The sequence below is a fragment of the Marmota marmota genome, unplaced genomic scaffold (assembly GCF_001458135.2).
Source record: "Marmota marmota marmota unplaced genomic scaffold, marMar, whole genome shotgun sequence".
In the NCBI taxonomy this organism is placed as follows: Eukaryota; Metazoa; Chordata; class Mammalia; order Rodentia; family Sciuridae; genus Marmota; species Marmota marmota.
The window spans coordinates 41,072,870-41,092,199 of record NW_026000093.1 but is presented as its reverse complement, the minus strand read 5'-3'; the positions used below and the strand labels follow the sequence as shown (position 1 = coordinate 41,092,199).

Sequence of the window (19,330 nt, the reverse complement as noted above, 5' to 3'; positions counted from 1 at the left end):
TAATTTCTTGAGGAACTGTTATACTGTTTTCCACAGCAGCTGTGCCATTTTACATTCCTATGAATAACACATAAATAGACCAGTTTCTCTGTATCCTTGCCAACACTTGTTGTTTTCTGGTGTTTTGATTTTTTTTTTTTTTGTAGCAGTCATCCTAAAGGATGTGAAGTGGTATCTCTTTGTAGTTTTGATTTGCATTCCCTAATAATTAATGATGTTGAACATCTTTTCATGTGCTTATTGGCCACTTATTTATTTGTCTTTGGAGAAATGTTTATTCAAGTCCTTTGCCTATTGGGTTTTTTGGTGTTGAGTTTTAGGAGTTCTCTATATATTCTGGATCCTAATCCCTTATCAGTTATATGATTGCAAATATTTTCTCCCACTCTGAGGGCTACCTTTTTTATTGTCGCTATTATCTTTTAACATATAAAAGTTCAAAAATTTCCTGAAGTACAATTGTTCTATTTTCTTTCAACCTTTGGTGTCATTTTCAAGCAGTCATTGCCAAATTCAATGTTGTCAAGATTTTTGTCCTGTTTATTCTTAGAGTTTTATGATTTGGGCCTTACTTATATTAGGTACCTTACATTTGATACCTTCCGTGTATTTTTTGTATATGGTGTTAGGTAAGTGTTCAACTTTATTCTCATGCATGTGGATATCCAGTGTCCCCAGCACCATTTTTTGAGGGGAGATTATTCTTTTCCCTGTGCTTTGACATCAGGGTAATGCTGTAATCCTGTTTTAACATTTTGCCCATTTTTACAGGTCTTTAAAAAGAAAATAAAAGAAATCTGTTTTTATTTTAAAATTTCATGGTAATTTTGTATGTAAAAATAAGCAAGTATGGATATATGTTTTCAAATGATTTTTTCACTTATTATTATATTTTCAGGATTCACTCATCTGGATCGTGCAGCTCGAGTTCTTTCATTTTGACGGTGGGTTAATAAACCGCAATTCATTCACTCATTCTCTTGTTGATGGACACTTAGGTTGTTTCCAATTCTGCTATTACATACATTGCTGCACCAAAACTACTAGTGCATATTAGAAGCAGATTGACTGGGCATCTTCATCTTTATTAGATGTTGCCAAATTGTTCTGTAAAGTAGGTATACTCCAGCAAGATGTGACAACTCTTGTTTCTCAACATGTTTGCCAACACTTAGCACTTACCAGCTTTAAAATTTTCAATCTGGATGACAAAGGAAATATTATTTTTAAATTTTCCAGATTAATAGACAGGATAGGTATGTTTGAATATGTTTAATAAGCCATGTGGATTTTCTCTTCTCTGAAGGATCTGCTTATTTGTGTTGTCTATCTTTTTGCTTTCCTCCCTTTTTCTTATTGACATATAAGATTTTAAATATTTAGTTGACTTTAAATACTTAACATTTAATTTGGTTAATAATATAGGGATTATATCTTCTTCCAGTCTTTTTTATTTGTTAAAGTCTTAAATTTTAATATGGCCAAATTTATCTTTTTTAAAGAGTATGTAATTTTTCTTTGTATGTTTTTATTTGAAGAAATTCTCTCTTGCTGTGAAATGATAAAGAGAGTCTATAATTTCTTATACAAATTTTATCCTTCATGTTTAGTTCTTCATTTATTTATATATTTTTAGTACTGATGATTGAACCCAGGGGCTCTTTACCACTGAGCCTCATCTCCAGCCTTTTTTATTTTGAGAAAGGGTTTCATTTAGTTGCTTAGGGCCTTGATTTGTGAGCCTCCTGCCTCAGCCTCCTAAGTTGCTGGGATTACAGGCATGCACCACAATGCCCAGCTCACATAATTGACCTGGAATTTATTTTTGCAGGTGATGCGAGATAGAGAAGTCTATATTTATTTATTTATTTAGTGGTGCTGGGGATTGAACCCAGGGCCTTGTGCGTGCAAGGCAAGCACTGTACCAACTGAGCTATCTTCCCAGCCCAAGAGTCTATTTTTTAATGCTTTGGTAATTACTTGTTCTAATAATATTTGTTGAACAAATTTATCCTTTCCTCCAGATTGGAATGCGGTACCACCTTTGTATGTTTCAAGTTTCCACCGTCGCATGGACAAGGTTTGCATTTTGTATTTTCATATATTCGTTTGTTAGCCTAACCTTCAAGAAATCTCACACTCTCTTTAACATAACTTTTAAATAAGTCTTGACAAATATGAGTGGAAAATTTACTTGTTTGATTTAAAATTTGTATTGACTTGTTCGTGGTCTTTTGCTCTTTTATATAGATTCTAGTTTCAGATTATACAGCTACACAGAATTATTGACTTTTTTGGTTACTCATTCTTTATTTAATATATTTTAATCACCCTAAAAAATTTGGTAAGAGTGAATTTGAAGATTTAAAAAGAATATATGGAATGCTTTTTTGAATTTGCATATCATCCTTGCACAGAGACCATGCTAATCTTCTCTGTATCGTTCCAATTTTAGTACATGTGCTGCTGAAGTGAGCACAAAAAAGATCTTATCACCTCCCAAAACCATTATATGCTTGTGTGTTTTCTTGGATTCTGTTTTCTACACCAGATTCCAATTTTTTGATGACAAGCCTGGCCAACTCTTCTTGTCTAGGGCGAGTTCTTATCCATATCCCTCTCTCTCCCGCTCTCTTGTCCCTAATTCTCTTCCCTTGAATATCTTCTAAAAGCCCATCTCCAAAGGTTTTAAATCATATTGAGAAATCCAAATTTGCAGTTATTTAATTATTGATTTTCTTAAAATGGCTCACATTAATCTCCCCTCCCCCCAGATCTCAGAGGCTGAAACCATGTTGTAATGATTGGTCCTTTGAGCTGATATTTTCTTTAGACTAAGGGTTGTGCCTAAGTCTTTCCCAAATCTTGAGTAAAACAATGTTAATGATCCTGAAATTCATTACACCTTTGATGAATGGTCGTTTTCTCTGGATAGTGCAACATCTCTACTTACTTGAGATGCTATAATTCTTTTGTCTCTTTGGCTGTCATTGCCCTGCTAGCTGGACACACCCATAAAGCATTGCAAGAAAAGCTTAAAACTACTTTGCTGATGAGGTCATTCTTTGTTCCAGGATTTTCCGAATAGATCAGTATTGGTATCTTCCACCCCAGTAAATAAGAAATGCAATTTAAACTGATGTATGGGGATACCATTTATAATGTAGCTAAAATACTAGAAGCATAAACATGTCTTGGCAAGATGTTGCTAGGCAATACCAAATTCAGATTTGGGGGGGTGCTCTGCTGTAAAGGAGCTCTCCTGCTGGGTCTTGGAGCTACATTGGCCTCTGCTGAGAATGGCTGTGTTTGATGATTAGATTGGCTCAGATTCATTCTCTCTCAGAGAGGATTTCCGTGTCTCCCTTGGAAATTAATCCACAAGAACAGAATCCAATTTCCTTTTTCTTGCAGCATTGCCACAGGATGTCCCTTAACCGCTGACTCAGGTTGGAAATATCAGGCTGCTGCGCCATCAACCGCGGTTTTAGAAGCACTGCCATGCCCCATGGCTATGAGCAAAATTCTTGGTCAACAGAGATCTCTCTGTTTGGGTCTTGAGTGAGCAGAGTTGATTAACTAACGCCTATGAAAAGAACTTTGACAATTAACTGGACTGGGGAAACTTATATAAATAATAATAATAATAAAAAAGAATGGTATTTAAATTTAAAGCTGAAACCAGGCTGCCTTCTCCTTCCATCCAGGCCCTGTGAAGCTCATGCACCTGGAGGAAGATGTCTGATAGCCCTCTTTGTTGCTGTCATCCATGCTTCTTGGTTGAAGGTATTCATTTATGCATCCTCATTTATTAAGGACTAGATCATTTGGGTCACTGTCCATATCCCTAACACTAATCCTGTCACCAGACAAATATTGAGTATCTATGCCTGCATTTTTTTTCTCCTTTTAAGACTATGGAATCCTTTAAACATATAAAAAAGTGTATAGTGCCAAGTGCTGTGGTGCACACCTGTAATCTCAGTGGCTCAGGAGGCTAAGACAAGAGGATTGCAAGTTTAAGGCAGCCTCAGTAGCTTAGGGAGGCCCTAAGTAACTTAGTGAGACCCTGTCTCAGAATAAAAACAGCTGTGGATGAGGCTCAGTGGTAAAGTACACCTGGGTTAAATCTCCAGTATCAAAAAAAAAAAAAGCATAAAGTATGGTATCACTATAACTGCTAATAAAATTAAGACCATATCATCTCAAAATATATTGCTGTAGCACATTGACCATTTTGAATTAAGGGCACATAAAAAATAGTAAGTGTAACAAGGTCTCTTTGACCTTCCTTTTGTTTCCTAAAAACAGGAGATAAAAATTCCCTTGTAAAAGATGTCCTCCCTGTAACCAGAAGGAAAGTATTATTCTTGTCATTCAAGGACAGAAAGTTGAGATGAGAGAAGAAATCCATGCAAACAAATCTTGTTTAACCCTTATCTACCTTGTCACTTCTCTACCCAATTAACCACATTAGCTCAAGCCCCTTTGCCTTGTCACCCCTCACCCACCCCTCATCCAGTCAGGTACATCAGTGTTCAACTCTCACTGTGCCGGTGAGTTCTCATTTCCTTGTGAGGGCTCCTGTGCCATGTAGAACTCCTACTAAATACACTTGTGTACTTTTCTCCCGTTGATCCTTCTCATGTCAGTTTAATTCTAAGGCCCAGTAGGAAATCCCTAAGAGAGTAGAGGTAAAACTCTCTCTCTCTCTCTCCTTTACAACCTGTGTACATACCACACAGCTTTTCAGGATCCTAATACCTTGCTGTGTTTGCTTCAGATAATTTTTCATTAAGAAAATCTGGGACTGGGGTTGTGGCTCAGTTGATAGAGCACTTGCGTGGCATGCATGAGGCACTGGATTCGATCACCAGTACCACATTAAAAAAAATACTAAATAAACAAAATAAAGGTATTGTGTCCATCTATAACTAAAAATATTTTTAAAAAGAAATAAAATCTAACAAATACAATAAAACCCACCCTGACACCATTTCTAGAAAACATGACTATCCTGAAGTCTGTACTTATCATTGCTATGCCTCTTTTTATCTTATCAATGCACATGTATTTATTCATAATTTTTTCATACCAATATTTTGCAGGCTGTAGTGGTTTCGCTAATGTATATGGGAGTGAAATTGTATTTCAGTGTTACTTTATTTTGCATTATCTTAACTTCAAGAAGAATTGAATATACTGTCATATTTTTATTTTTTTATTGGCTGTTCAGACTTTTGTCTCAGAGAATTGTTTCACTTTAAACCTTGGACCTTTTCCTTTTTATTTTTTGGTATAAATTCCTTTTTTCCCCTTCCTTCCTTCCTCCCTCTATTCCTTCTTTTCTTTATGTCTTTCTTTCGTGCTGGGAATTGAACCTAGTGGCAATGGTGCTTTATCCTTGAGCTACATCCCTTTTTATTTTTTATTTTGAGGCAAGGTTTTGCAAAGTTGCCCAGGCTGGCCTTGAGTTTATGTTCCTCCCGCTTCATCCTCTCAAGTAGCTTGGATTGCAGGTGTGCACCACTATGCCAAGCTGCTATGAATTCTTTATATATTCTAAATACCAATCTTTTGCCAGTTGCAAGTCAAATACTTCTTTCAAGTGATTTGTATTTTCTTTTTGTTAAAAGTATCTTGATGTATGAAGGTTTTAAAATTCTGTTTTTCCTTTTGGTATATTTCAAAATCCTTCCCTAGCTATGGTCACAAATATAATTTTCTATATTTTTGTCTTAAAATTTTAATGTTTGCTTTTCTGATTTGTTTCATCTCAAATTTTTTATAGATGCTATTTAATAAGGATCTAATTTTTACTGTTTTATAATAAGTACTTAGTCCAAGCCACTTATTGACTAGTTGCTTCTATCCCCATGATTTTTAGTACTAGCTCTGATATATTATTAAGTTTTTAAAAATTGTAAACCCTAACCCTTGTTGTTATAGTGGGATCTCTGGTAACCAAGTCTCATTGACAGACTTGGTTAGCCCTCCACCAATTCTATTCTGTATTAATCACAGCTCAGGATCTAAATATGTTCTTCTTCAGGTTTTGACTATTTTTGGCTTTTTGGTTTTCCATATGAATTATAGAATCAAGTTGTCAAAGTGTATAAAGAATATTTTTGTATTTTGATTGGATTTGCACTGCCTTTATGGATTCATTTTGGAAGATGATCTCTTGATGAGATTGAGGCTTCCTATCTATGAACAACGGATGCTTCTCTGCTTACTTATTCAGGGCTTCCATACTGTCTTTGATACCGTACTATGATTTTTTCCACAATGTATTGCATATACATTGTAGGTTTGGTTCTCAGTCACATCTAGTATTTATTATTTGTGAAAAATATGATATTAAAATTTTGCTATTGCTGCTTATTTTGTTCTGGTGTATAGAAAGTGATTGATTTTTGTATTTCAATCTAGTATCCCAATAACTTGCTGAACCTTAATGGTTTGTAAATTCTCTTGGATTTTTGTATGTTGATAATTACATCATCTATCAATAATGACAGTTTGGAATTGATTTACAAACTTTATAATACTTTTTCTTGTTTCACTACACTAGCAAGGTCTTTCTTCCAGTATAACACCTGATAGAATCAGGAATAGTGTGCATACTATACCTTTTCTACTTTAATGAGAATGTAACTAGAAATTACCATGAAATATGATGTTACTTTTAGAAATGTTGTTGATTTTTATTCTTAGATTAAGGATATTTCTTTCTATTATTATTTTACTATGAATGGGTTTATATTATCTCAAAAGCATTTTCTGTAGCTATTGAAGGAATCACATAACTTTATTTGCCTTACTTTTATGAGGTAAGTTACACTATTTTTTTCTAATATACTATATTTGTATTCCTAGGATAAAAATGGTTTGGTTGAAGTTTTTTTTTTTATTCAGTTAATCTTCAGACAATTATGAAGGCAGTGTGGAAGATGCTGAATGAGTCTCATTTAGTATCTATTTCAGTTTCCTTCTTCCTTATCTTTATAAATCATGATGGTTAAAGGTGAAATACTAGAATTCACAAATCTCTCCTATAGCCAGGTATGGAATATGACACAATTCTGAGCAATAAGATTTTTGCCCTTTGCCCTGGCTAAAACTTGAGCTGATGCATGTTAGAGTGACAGATACTCTGATAACATGAAGGGAAAAGGAGACTGGGAAGGGAGGCATGAGAGAAACATCTGGGACATTAAATAGACTATGAGGAAATTGATTCACCTGGAAGCAAATCACTTCCATGTCAAACAACAAGAAATTATTAGACAGTCATGTTATTTTGACCAGAATTATGCAGAGTTCTTCTCTTTGTCCTTCCCTCCATTCCTATCAACTTGGCATGGTCTTTTAGAAGTCTTTTAATTTCTTTACTTAAATCCAGTTTCTTCCCTTCCTTGATGACTTCATGAAGCTACAGCTTCACTCTTGGTTTCTCAAGCAGTGTATTTTTAGTTATGTGAGAAAAAGAAAGCCCTTATTTAGTTAAACTGCTGTAATTGGGATTTTCTTACACCCACTAAAGATAATGATAACTAATTCAGGTTCAGTGATAACTAATTGTTTCCTGGTCAGTTCATAAAATTTAGATTTATATAATTCGGTTGGGGATTAGGAAATGCTATAATAACTAAATTAATTACATTATTCATTCCAAAGCTAATAGTTTTCATTTTATAAACCTGGCTTTAGTATTAGTCTACCTGGTATTCTAACATTCAGTAGGTAGTCCGGAAATATTTGATGGATAAAGAATCTTTTGATGTTAGTAGCCTTTTTTGCAAGACATATTTTTTTTAACTTTTGCTTTTAAAAAAAAAATATTTATTTATTCTAATTTGTTATTCATGATGGCAGAATGCAATTCATTTTTTATTACACACATGAAGCACAATTTCTCAAGTCACTGTACACAAAGCATTCTCACACCATTCATGTCTTCATATATGTACTTGGGGTAATGATGTCCATCTCATTCCACCATCTTTCCTACTCCCTTGCCCCCTCCCTTCCCCGCCCTTCCCTTTTGTTGAGGTTTTTAACACACTCAGATTTTTTTAAAAATGTGACTTTATTTCTTTTATTTATTATTATTATTTTTTGGCATTACAGAGATTACATTGAATTCTGAGAATCATGTGGAATAAATGCCTATCCTTTTGGAGAAAAGTGGAGGTTTAAAACAATGCACTGAGTGTCTGGGGAGACAATATTACATATTGGTTAAGGACATGGATGTAGGAGTAAACAAAGTGTGGGTTTGAATCAGAGATACCATATTTGCTAGATATTCTAATCATCAGTTTCCTTCTTTCCAAAGTGATTCCATGTCAAAGAGTTGCAGTGACAACCAGCAGTAACAAGTTTTCACACTCAGATTTTAAGAAAGACTTCCTTTAGTTTTGACTTTCACTGACACACTTTTTATGTTCAGAAGTGAGAGTGGCCTATAAATTTCCTTTTTCATATCTTTATTTAATTGTGATATAATGTTATATTAGCTTCATTAATGAACTATTAGCTTTGTTAAATAAATAAGAATGTCTTATTTTTCTACATTGTGGAACATGAGATTGAGCTTTTCTTTGGGTATTTGCTGGAACTTTTCTGTGAAACCATTTAGATTTGGGGTCTGTAGCACATATGTGCCTACTTGTGCATTGCCTGTGTGTGTGTTTATGTGTGTATATGTAGAAAGAAGTAGTTTTGTTTGTTTCTTTTGTTTTTGATACTAGAGAGTGAACCCAAGGGCACTCTACCATTGAGCTACATTCCCATCCCCTTTTATTTTTTATTTTGAGATAGGGTCTTCCAAAGTTGCCCATGCAGTCCTCAAGCTTGCGATCCTTGTGCCTCAGCCTCCCGAGTATCCAGGATTACAGGTATGGGCAATTGTGCTAGCTAATTTTTAATTACTAAAACACTTGAGTGGTTTTGGGTTTATTAAGTTTTTTTAAAAAAATTCTCTTTAATTAGTTTGGTAAGTAATATTTTTCTGAAGTTGTCATTTTCAAATGTATAGGTGTATATAGTTTCCTTTTTTAATATGTATATTTCCTTTGTATTTACGTCTCCTCTTTCATTTGTGTTTTTACGATTTCTTTTTTCTTGATAAATCTTGCCAGTCTGTCTCTCTCTCTCTCTTTTTTTAATTCAACATTTCGTTTTGTTCATTATGGTAGTAATTATTGTTTCCAGATTCATTAATTTCTGTTCTTATTTTTATTTTTCATTCAGTACATTTCTTTCTCTGAGTTCTTTTTCAAATATTTTAAGTTGGAATAGCTTGCCCACTCATTTTCAGTATTTTTTTCTTTTTAAAATAAACATTTAAAGAGCTTCCTAAAGGGAGAGATGACCCCCAAATACCAGGTTTAGCTCTTCTTCTCCTTGATCTTGATGTGTCATTCTTCACTGCCTTCTGGGGCTCTCTAATTCTTTCAAGTAAACTTATTATGTTGAGGTTTGGATTGAAGTTATTGTTGTAAACTTCGTTGAGGTAATTATTAAAGTGTAGTCCATATATGGTAAACTGTACATAATTAAAATGTATAATTTGTTGAGTTTTGACACATATTTAACATGGATTTATTCTTGTTTATGTCTTTGTACACATAGTTTGGACTTTCTCTAAAAGTGGGAATTGCAATTGTATTGCATATGTATTTAGCCATGAAACAATTATCACAATTAAAATAGTGAACATATCCATTACCCTCCAGAGTGTCTTCATGGACCTTGGTAATCTCTTCTTTCCCTACTCTCTGAGTCATCCTAACTCCCCAACCTCTAGTACCCACTGATTTACTTTTTGTTACAATGAACTGGTCTGCATTTTCTAGAAATTTATGTAATAAAAGCAAATAGCCTTTACTCTGTTTTGTGTGGCTTCTTTCATTCAAAGTAATTATCTTAAGATTCATCTATGTTGTTGCATATATCAATAATTCACTCCTGTTAAATAGTAGTATCACGTTGTATAGATGTATCCTCAAATTGTTTATCTGTTCATCTCAAAATGGGTATTTGGGTTTCCAGTTTTTGGCTCTTATAAATCAAATCACTATGAACATTTGTGAGTGGGCATACATTTTAATTTCTTTTGGGTAAATAGCTAGGAGTTGAATAGTTGTAGTTGAGTCCTGTGGTAGGTGTATGTTTAAGAATACTTTGCCTTGTTTTCAGCAGAATAGTTGGTTGGATTATGTAATCTACTATTTTAAGAAGTAAAAGTCCCCTAGATTATCTTTTTGTACTTTTGTGATTTCTTTTTTTTCCCCTTTTAAGTCTCAGATTCTGCTGGAGTTAATTTTGGTGTTAAGAGTAAGGCATCTTGGCTGGAGTTGTAGCTCCATGGTAGAGTGCTTACCTAGCATGTGTGAGGCACTGGGTTCAATTCTCAGTACCACATATTAAATAAATAAATAAAACAAATAAATAATAAAGGTCCATTGACAACTAAAAAAAAAAGAGTAAGGCATCTAACATTTTTTTTTTCTTCCCATTAGCTCCATATATTGACAACAATATAAATAAGTCAATACTGGAAGTGTGCTCTTAAAACTCATCAGAGGGTTGAATGAAGATTTGGAAATCTTGTTAACCAAAATAAACAGAAACAGAGACTTGCTTCTCTGTTCTGAGAAAGATGCTTGGAGAGTCAACAGGGAAGTGAACCATCACCAAATGAAACATTAATTATGGTTATTTTGAGGATTTTTCTTTGCCATACTTAAAGGAAGAAAAGAAAACAAAAGATATTTTAACCTCAAATATTTATCTCAGACAATAATTTTATGTAGTCTGTGTTTTCCCTCAATAACAATTATGTAACTTTAAGAAAACAAAGTTGTTATTTTGAATTTTAATCATGTTTGTTAAATGTGAAATGAGGATAAAAAATGAAATAGTCTTTCAAATAAACCAGTGTGGAAAATATAAAACAGAGTTAATGCAATTCTTTGATATGATTCATAGTCCAGAAAGAAACATTTCTCCTTTTTTGATTTCCCAATGATTTCTCAAGTTAAGATAAATTATCCGTGTGGGGGAAAATTTACATTTATGAAAATGTAAAAATGAAGCAATCATTGGAAAAAAAAAGCTACTGCTGTCTATGGATTTCTAAAGAATGTGTATTGTGACTTTTGGGTTACTATGTTATAAATATAATTCCTCCTCCTCCTCTTCTTCTTCTATCAAAGCAGAAGTAGCATTTATTATGTATTGATCAGTAGCCCAGGTATAGAGAGAGGCACACACTTAATAACAGTTCAGGTTTTTAAACATAATAAACTTTTAACATGGATCCATAGTCTGATGGCACTTCCCCACAAATCTCATTCCGTCTATGGCTGCATTAGTGGACCTATGGTATTTAAGGACAAAAAAGGTCATCGTCCCTTTTCTTAGTGCTTATTGGTTCTGACCTTCATCCTTTTCCATTTGTTCTGAGTGAGTGTATAATTATATCTATAGAAGTCCCGCACTTCTGAAAGCATGATCCTCATCTTCCCTAAATCTTTTTAATAAGCAATATAAGGAAAGTTCTTGAATATTTTAGACCACAACTTTAGAAAAGGATAAGAACTCTTGTTTACATATTTACACTGATCTTTGGTGGAAGAAATGTATTGTTTTCTAACCTTTAAATCTATAATTAAATGCATTGCCTCCCCCAATAAATAAAAGAACTATAGATTGAATTTGGAGTGTGAAATATTGAATATTTTGGTAAAAGAACAAACTTAATATAATGCATGATCTGTTAAAAATGTACATTTGTTTTTAAAATTATACAAGTTTGTTGTTCCAAATCCTATAAACTTTAAAAATATGTATAAATTCTCTAGGTTTTGATCTATCTTAAAAAATATTTTAACTTATTTATTCAGCTAATATTTGTTACTTTATTGAATAGATATCCACTGATACTATGAACTAGCCCTGGGCACTATTCTGGATGTTGAGAGCACAGCAAGGATCAAAGATGGACATGGTCCCTGGTCTCACAAAGTATATGTGCTAGTGGGGGAAGCAGACAATAAACACACGGACACACAGGTAAGATCTGTACGTTGGAGTAGATATTATGAAGAAAATTAACTGTGTGACCTCAGGGAGAGTGGATAAGGTGGGCAGTGTATAAGGGCATGGCTCACTGATGTGGGTTGAGCACTCTGCCAGGCCCCCTAAATGATAGGAACCCCATATGGCACCTGAGATATGGCTTTGGAGAAGAGTCCACATGGCTTAAATCCCATTTCTGCCCAGGAGGTAGATTTACTACCAGCTAATGCTGCTTCAGCCTCAAGGTCCCTTACTCGGGAATAAGCTCTTTTTCTCCATGCAGTTTTGGGACATCTCCCTTTCCAGGTAGCCTCCACACATGTAGAGTTTTCACACTGACCAGTTTCTCAGATATTGGCTTCAGGGGTCCAGGTCCAGGAAGTACAAAAGCAGAAGCAGCTGGTCTTTTTAAAAGCTTAAGTCTTTTCTAAGTAAGCATTTTAAGAGAATTGTCCAAAGCCCTCTTAGAAGAAAGGGACTTGCATAGCTGAAGTTTAAGTAAGAAGTCCTGATTTTCTGAGTTCATTCTGAATATTCACTTTCTTACCTAATTTTGTATTTTAGGATTAAGAAATTTTTTTTCAAGACAGCTTCCCTATCCCTGTTTGTATAAGCTTCAAGTCCCATGAAACTTGATTTTGCCCTTGGCTTAGCCATTGACTATCTGTATGATTCTGCAGAAGTTATTTAAACTTTTCTTGCCTCAGTTTCCTCATTTGTAAAATGGAAATATTACCTTTGTCATCAGATTGTGTGGGCATTAAATGGAATTAAATATAGTACTTCAAACATTACTTACAATATTTGGCACACAGTAAATACTTCATAAGTGATGGCTATTATGAATATTATAAATAATATCTTTTAAGCTCTTGAAAGATTTATAATTTTGCTGGGGAAAAGCAATAAACATAACTCCATGGAAGCTACTACACTGAGCAGATAGAGATTGGGAATGTGAGCTCTGGAGTCAGATAAACCTGTCTAAATCCTATTTCTGTAACTTGCTATATGACCTTTAGCCTGTGTTTCTCTTATACTCTTTAATTAATATGTATAATTTGGCTACCTAAAAATTTGTATATTACTAGCTACCTAAAATTTGTTTTAGTGATACAGTGCTTGGTGCAGGAAAAATCTTTAGTAACATTAGGGTATGTAAACTTAGAGAAGCTTTCTCATAAAAGCTTATTAAAATCTACATCAGATTTTCCTTTACTTCTTGGTTTGCCATAGAGAAAACTTGGAAACAAGCCAATTTTTAAAACAAGTTGAGTTACTTATGCAATGGATGACTATTTAGTCATTAAAATGAATGAGCTAGATATATGGTTTTGATATTAATAAAGCTAAAAAGAAGTTTCAGAATGTTATGTGCACTGATGCCACTCATATTGAAGCAAAACCCCACATAAAATACTACCATGCCTTGTTTATGAGCCTATGTTTTGATGGTCTTTTGCTGCATAACAAACCACCCAAGAACTTAGTGACTTAAATGAACAAATATTTTATTTGCTACAATTCTACCATCCAAGCTCAATCCACTGGACAATTCTCCTGCTCTTGTTGTTTACTTGGTGGCTGGTAGGTCAGCTTGAACTGGGATCCACAGGGACTTGGGAATAAGCGCTTTTTCTCCATGCAGTTTTAGGGCATCTCCCTTTCCAGGTAGCCTCCACACATCAAGAGTTTTCACACAGACCAGTTTCTCAGATACTGGCTTCAGGGGTCCAGGGAGTACAAAAGCAGAAGCAGTTGGTCTTTTTTAAAGCTTAAGCATGAAACTGTTCCAATGTCAATTCTACCAATCACAGATTAGCTCAGAATAAAGGGATAGATTTACTAAATGTGTGAATTCTGGAAGATGTGCTTACTAATGTAACAAATCACCATATTATGTGTATGTGTATATTTGTGTGTTCACTGGACATAAAACAATATAGTCAGTTAAAGTTCATATAGTAGTGGCTAGTGGCTAGGGAGGGAAAGTAATAGGAGTGGGAGCACAGGGGATATTCAGTATAGCTGAAATGTATTTCTCAGAAAATTCAATCTGAAATAAATGCAACCGACATTATAACATGGTCATTTTTAGTTTTCTGTCTTAACAATGTTTAATAAATGGTAGCGATTATTAATACATAGGAAGGTTTTGATTAATAAAACTGTTTTCCTTTTAGAAACATTGTGTTTCCTTCTTGTGAAGGTTCCTCCTGGCATGGTAGCATGTCTCTGATTAACACAAAACAGGCAACCTTAATGGCAAAGCTCCAGATGTGCTGATTGAGTGTAACTTCATAAATACTTAGCATGATACAGAATGTGGGCTTTCGTGGAATGGTGAAAAGGAATGTGCTCATAGTTATTTACCTCATCCAAGATTTCCCTGTATCATTGGAGAACAGCACGAAGTAGCATACATTGACTGGGGTTTTCATGGGCCTGTTACAAAGGAGGGGAGAGGGTTCAATATGGGCTACAAACACCAGTGAAAGCTTTGGAGAAATAAATTAGATGTTGATTGATGGTGGGTAAGTTTGGATAGGTGGACCAGATGACTCAGGATTCAGGGTGTCAGAGGAGAGAAAAACATCCTGGAAGAGTGGAGCTCCAGATGTAAGAGGCTGGAGAGGAGAAAACATGAAAGGTCCTTAAAAATAGCCATAATGAGGTGTTGAAGAATCATAAGAACCTCATGGTAATAGCAGACAATTTGAAATTTCATTTAAATCAAAAATTGAATTTGTATTGAAAAATATTTTAAATTTTGTTTCTATTACTGGTTCATTTCATATTCCAGCTGGCTAAAACTTTGTCCCTAAAGCCACAGAGAAGAAAAACCATCTCCTTCACCTTGGCACTGAATCCTTGGGTCACAACTCTGAGAAGCTATTTAGCCAGTTATGATTTGCCCAAACAATTAAGCCTGGGTTGACTCATTAATGGCTTGTTTTACTAAGAATGGTTATTTAGCTAACAGAAAGCAAATACTTCCAGATGATTAGTGTGTCTAGAACCAGCTTTAATGGGTCTTGAGCACCCTGAATGTTAGAGCGAGAACTGTCCATAGGAGTGAAGCTATCTGCCATAGTCTAGGCGATTGTAGACAGTAGACACTGCACTTAAATACGTCCCTGTAGGGCTAGACAGGTGAATGAGAAGTGTCAATAATCAAGTGGAGGAAATTTTTAAAAATACCTAATGAAAAACATTCCACTAAGAAGAAGGTCTTGTGTAACTCATTGTTTAGGCAATTTGAATTAATCTTCTACTTCCTAACACAAGCCTGGGGCAGCCTTGAGGCTGTCTGTCATGACTTAACACCACTTTAAAGAATGGACAAGGAGAGGGCAGCAGGACAGATCAATTACAAACAGCCTCTGGGCAGATGGCCAAGGAATGTGTAGGGTCAAAGTCAAGAAGGCCAACAGGTGAAGACAGCCACATATCAGACACCTGGGCTCCAATGAGATTTGTATTACTGCAGGGGAAACTGGTTTTGGTTAACTTAATTTCAGGGCAAGGTTTTTGTGTATTGTTCACATTGACTAACAAAAAATGGGTGTTAGGTGTATTTCACACTTGATGTTTTCATCATTGAAATGTTAGGATACATGCCATGGTTAAATTATTATCTTGAGATTTTGGGAATTTTAATCCCTTGGTCTTGTCTTCTCTCCTCTCCTCTTCTTGTTCCTTCCATCTCTCCTCCCCCCACTTATCTAATAAGCTCAGTAATAGTATCGGGCCTTTAAAATCTGCAAAATTGGATGTGGGTTATAGCTCAGTGGTAGAGTACTTGCCTAGCATGTGTGAGACATGAGTTTGACTCTCAGTACCACATATAAGTAAATAAAATAAAGGTCCATTGACAACTAAAACAAAATATAAAAAAGTCTGTGTATGTGGTTTTTATATGGGTAACTCTATACATTCCAAGTAATAAAGTTTAAAATGTCATGATAATTTTTGGATATAAGAATAATGGAGCTGTGGGCAATGGCACACCCCTGTAATCCCAGCGACTCTGGAGGGTGGAGCAGGAGGATTGTAAATTCAGGGGCAGCCTCAGTAATTTAGTAAAGCTCTAAGCAACTGAGTGAAGCCCTGTTTCGATTAAAAAAAAAAAAAGGTTAGGGATGTAGCTTAGTGGTAAAGTCCCTAGGTTCAATACCTAGTACAAAAAAAAAAAAAAAAAAAAGGCAAATTTTGACATTGAATACATGATTGAAGTTAATGGTCTCCAAATACTTTTTTTGTGGTACTGAAAATTAAACCTGGGAATGCTTTTTACCACTGAGCTGCATCTCCAGCCCCCCCACCCTTTTAAAAAATTTTTTGTAGTTGTAGATGGACAACATACCTTTATTTTATGTGTTTATTTTTATATGGTGCTCAGGATCGAACCCAGTGCCTCACATATGCTGAGCAAGCACTCTGCCACTGAGCTACAGCCCCAGCCCCTCCAGCCCTTTTTATTTTGAGACAGGTCTTGTTAAATTACTGAGGCTGGAAACTTAAGATCCTCTTGCCTCAACCTCCTGAGTAGCCGGAATTACGGGTGTGTGCTATAGAATCTGACCATTTTTTAAATTGTGTAAGGTATAACCCTACCAAAGTTTTTACTCATGGACCCCTACTATATAGAATTTATTTATAAACTATGTACATTTAATATTATATTGATTAAATTTCTAACACTTCTTTCCTATGTATTGATTTGTGTTTTTGGAGTGCATGAACTCCCCTACCCCAAACTCTAATATTACATAATGGTTTAAATAGCTTCTTAACTAATTTAAAGAAAGAGGTTTTTTAATGTTCCCTTAATTCTAATCATTAAGAGATTAAGAAAGGACATGATCCATAATTTTTGGAATGTAATCTTTGTTGTCAATATTGTGCTTTCAAAAAATAAGATTCTCAAGAGACAGTATAAGGAGGGGAGCAAGGCTGTTGAGCGGAGGTAGAACGGGGCAGATAGTTGGGAACAGAGGAGAATTTCTTTTAATTCGGTTTTGTCTATTGTGGGCCAGGCCTTGGGACATCAAGCTATATTAAGAAATAATCTCTCTCCTAAAGTTGCTTATAAAAATCTTAATAACTTAGAGAAATTTGTCTTTTTTGGAAGAAAATCCCAGATAAACCTAACTATCCGTGACGTGTTAGCTTAGTCTGCATGACAGGGAACAATGGGTAGAAGTGCCCAAATTGTTCCCGCTAGTAAACGAATATGAATTGATATCCATTCTGTGCCAGACTCTTTTACATATATTATCTTATTTAATATTCTCAAGAATATTGTAAGATACGCGTTCTTTAACTCTTGTACAGAGGAGGAAATGGAAGCTCAGGTCAAATAGTTTAGACAAGGTCAACAGGGGGTAAGTGGTGGAGCTAGGATTCCAACCTCACAAGAAATAGTTACAATGTGTTGAGGGTTTCTTGTGCCCCAGGCAGGGACTCGTGCTTATTTACAGAATCTCATTACATTTCCAGGACAGCCCTATAAAGTGCTATTATTTTACCTTTTTCATAGGTAAGGAATCTGGGATTTGGAGAGTTGCTTATGGCATACTACTACCTGGTGGCAGAACTGTCATTTGACTGTTTCTTGGATTGTGCTTCCTCTGACATTGCGGCAAGAAGGCGTCAGCACAGGGGAGAGACAGATCATGACTCTGGGGACTAACCTGTGGAGGGAAGATGGCAGATTCCAGTGGTCTACAGGTGAATTTTATGGGCTTATTTAAGTCATAGCAATATGGTATATCTGTAAATAGTTGGGTATGTATTAGCTAAATGTTTTGAAAATTTGCATTTAATCTTATCCATAAAGTGTAAGTATTGCATTCTTTCCAGGAAACTTCGAAGCATAAACTCCATTTCAGAACAATGGTAAGGCACTGTTTGTGTCTAACTTAGAATCTGCTGACTACGGATCATCTCAGACCTATACTGGGAGCCAGGATGGCAGAGACGCTCAGATCTCTTCACAAGGATGATGTTAATAGGATTTATTTCCAGCCTGTTCTTGAAACTTGCTGCCCTCATTCATCCTCATTATCTCTCCTCCATCTTCTGAGTCATCTCACCTGAAGGTCCTAGAGTTCTGCTTCATTTCAGGAACTGCGGGCAACCACGTAGGTAAATAATGTTTTTATTCTTCCCTGATCTCATAAAAGTAGAATTGTGACTCAGTTACATTCTCCAGAGAGTCCAAGTTATACTCATATATGTCTAGGCCTGGAGTTAGTCACATAAACAGCATGGGGTTGCTAAGCAATGAGGTACACATTTCATTAGTTGCAAGCAATGGCACTGTTTGCTCTCAGTGCCCAGGATACATGGGGGATTGCACGTTAAAGTTCTAAGAACACAGGTGCAGTAAAGTCCAGAGGAGCCATATGTGGTATCTTTTGACTCAACCCCATATTCTCTTTCCTCCTTCCCAAATCCCTTTGAATTAATTTTACACTTGGTGGTCAGGAGTGCAGTAATGAGACATGAAAATAGGAAAGAGGACTAATAGTTCAGGGCTGAGCATGTCAGGCAGTGGAGGGGTTAACATGTAGGACTTACTGTGTGTGTGTGTGTGTGTGTGTGTATGATAAATAATTCAACTGTACAAACACCTATGGCTGGGTTCTATTTATTTAAGTAAGACAACTGGATTGACAGATGACCAGATAAGCTCAAAAGCCACCTAAGACTGGATTAGGTGTCTCCTGGTATGGGTCTTTGTTTTTTCTGGTTGTTAATAGTAAAACCTTATAGAATATGGGGCAGAATCCCCTTATGTGTAATATTTGTGGAATCCCTCCTTCTCTTTCCCCAGAAGAAGCTGAAGTGGGGGGCATTCTTTCTCTTTTACCTTTAGCAGTGTAAATCTTATTCCATCAGAATGTACTTTCTGGCATTTTGGATTGGAGATAGGAACACAAAGAAATAGAGATGGCAGGAATGCATTCCCTATTTCCAGTCGGGGTAGCTGCCCCCTGAAATCTTGTTCCTTCCATTCACATTTGGAGGTTTCTGGGATTCTCTCCATTTTCTGAGCTTGCTCCTCTAACCCTTCCAGACTCTATTAACCCTCTATACCCGAAATTCTTGTATCTCACCTTCCATGGATTTTTTTTTGTTTGTTTCAGTCAGCCAGAATCAGTTCAGAAACCAGCCCCAAGGGTCCTGAATAAGCCACCCTTCCATGAGTTCTTTTTCTTTTCTTTTCTTTCTT

General features: G+C 35.5%; 1 long non-coding RNA gene and 1 other non-coding gene across 2 annotated transcripts; one reads left to right on the top strand and one right to left on the bottom strand.

Annotated features, from left to right (window-relative positions):
* The first annotated feature begins 895 nt into the window (after positions 1-895).
* LOC125610538 lies at positions 896-18,733 on the top strand. Its single transcript, XR_007340523.1, has 6 exons — positions 896-944; positions 2,025-2,080; positions 3,708-3,786; positions 11,942-12,084; positions 17,633-17,823; positions 17,956-18,733. It is a non-coding gene; the product is annotated as an uncharacterized LOC125610538 (long non-coding RNA).
* LOC125610595 lies at positions 2,372-2,479 on the bottom strand. Its single transcript, XR_007340600.1, has one exon. It is a non-coding gene; the product is annotated as a U6 spliceosomal RNA (small nuclear RNA).
* Positions 18,734-19,330: the final 597 nt, after the last annotated feature.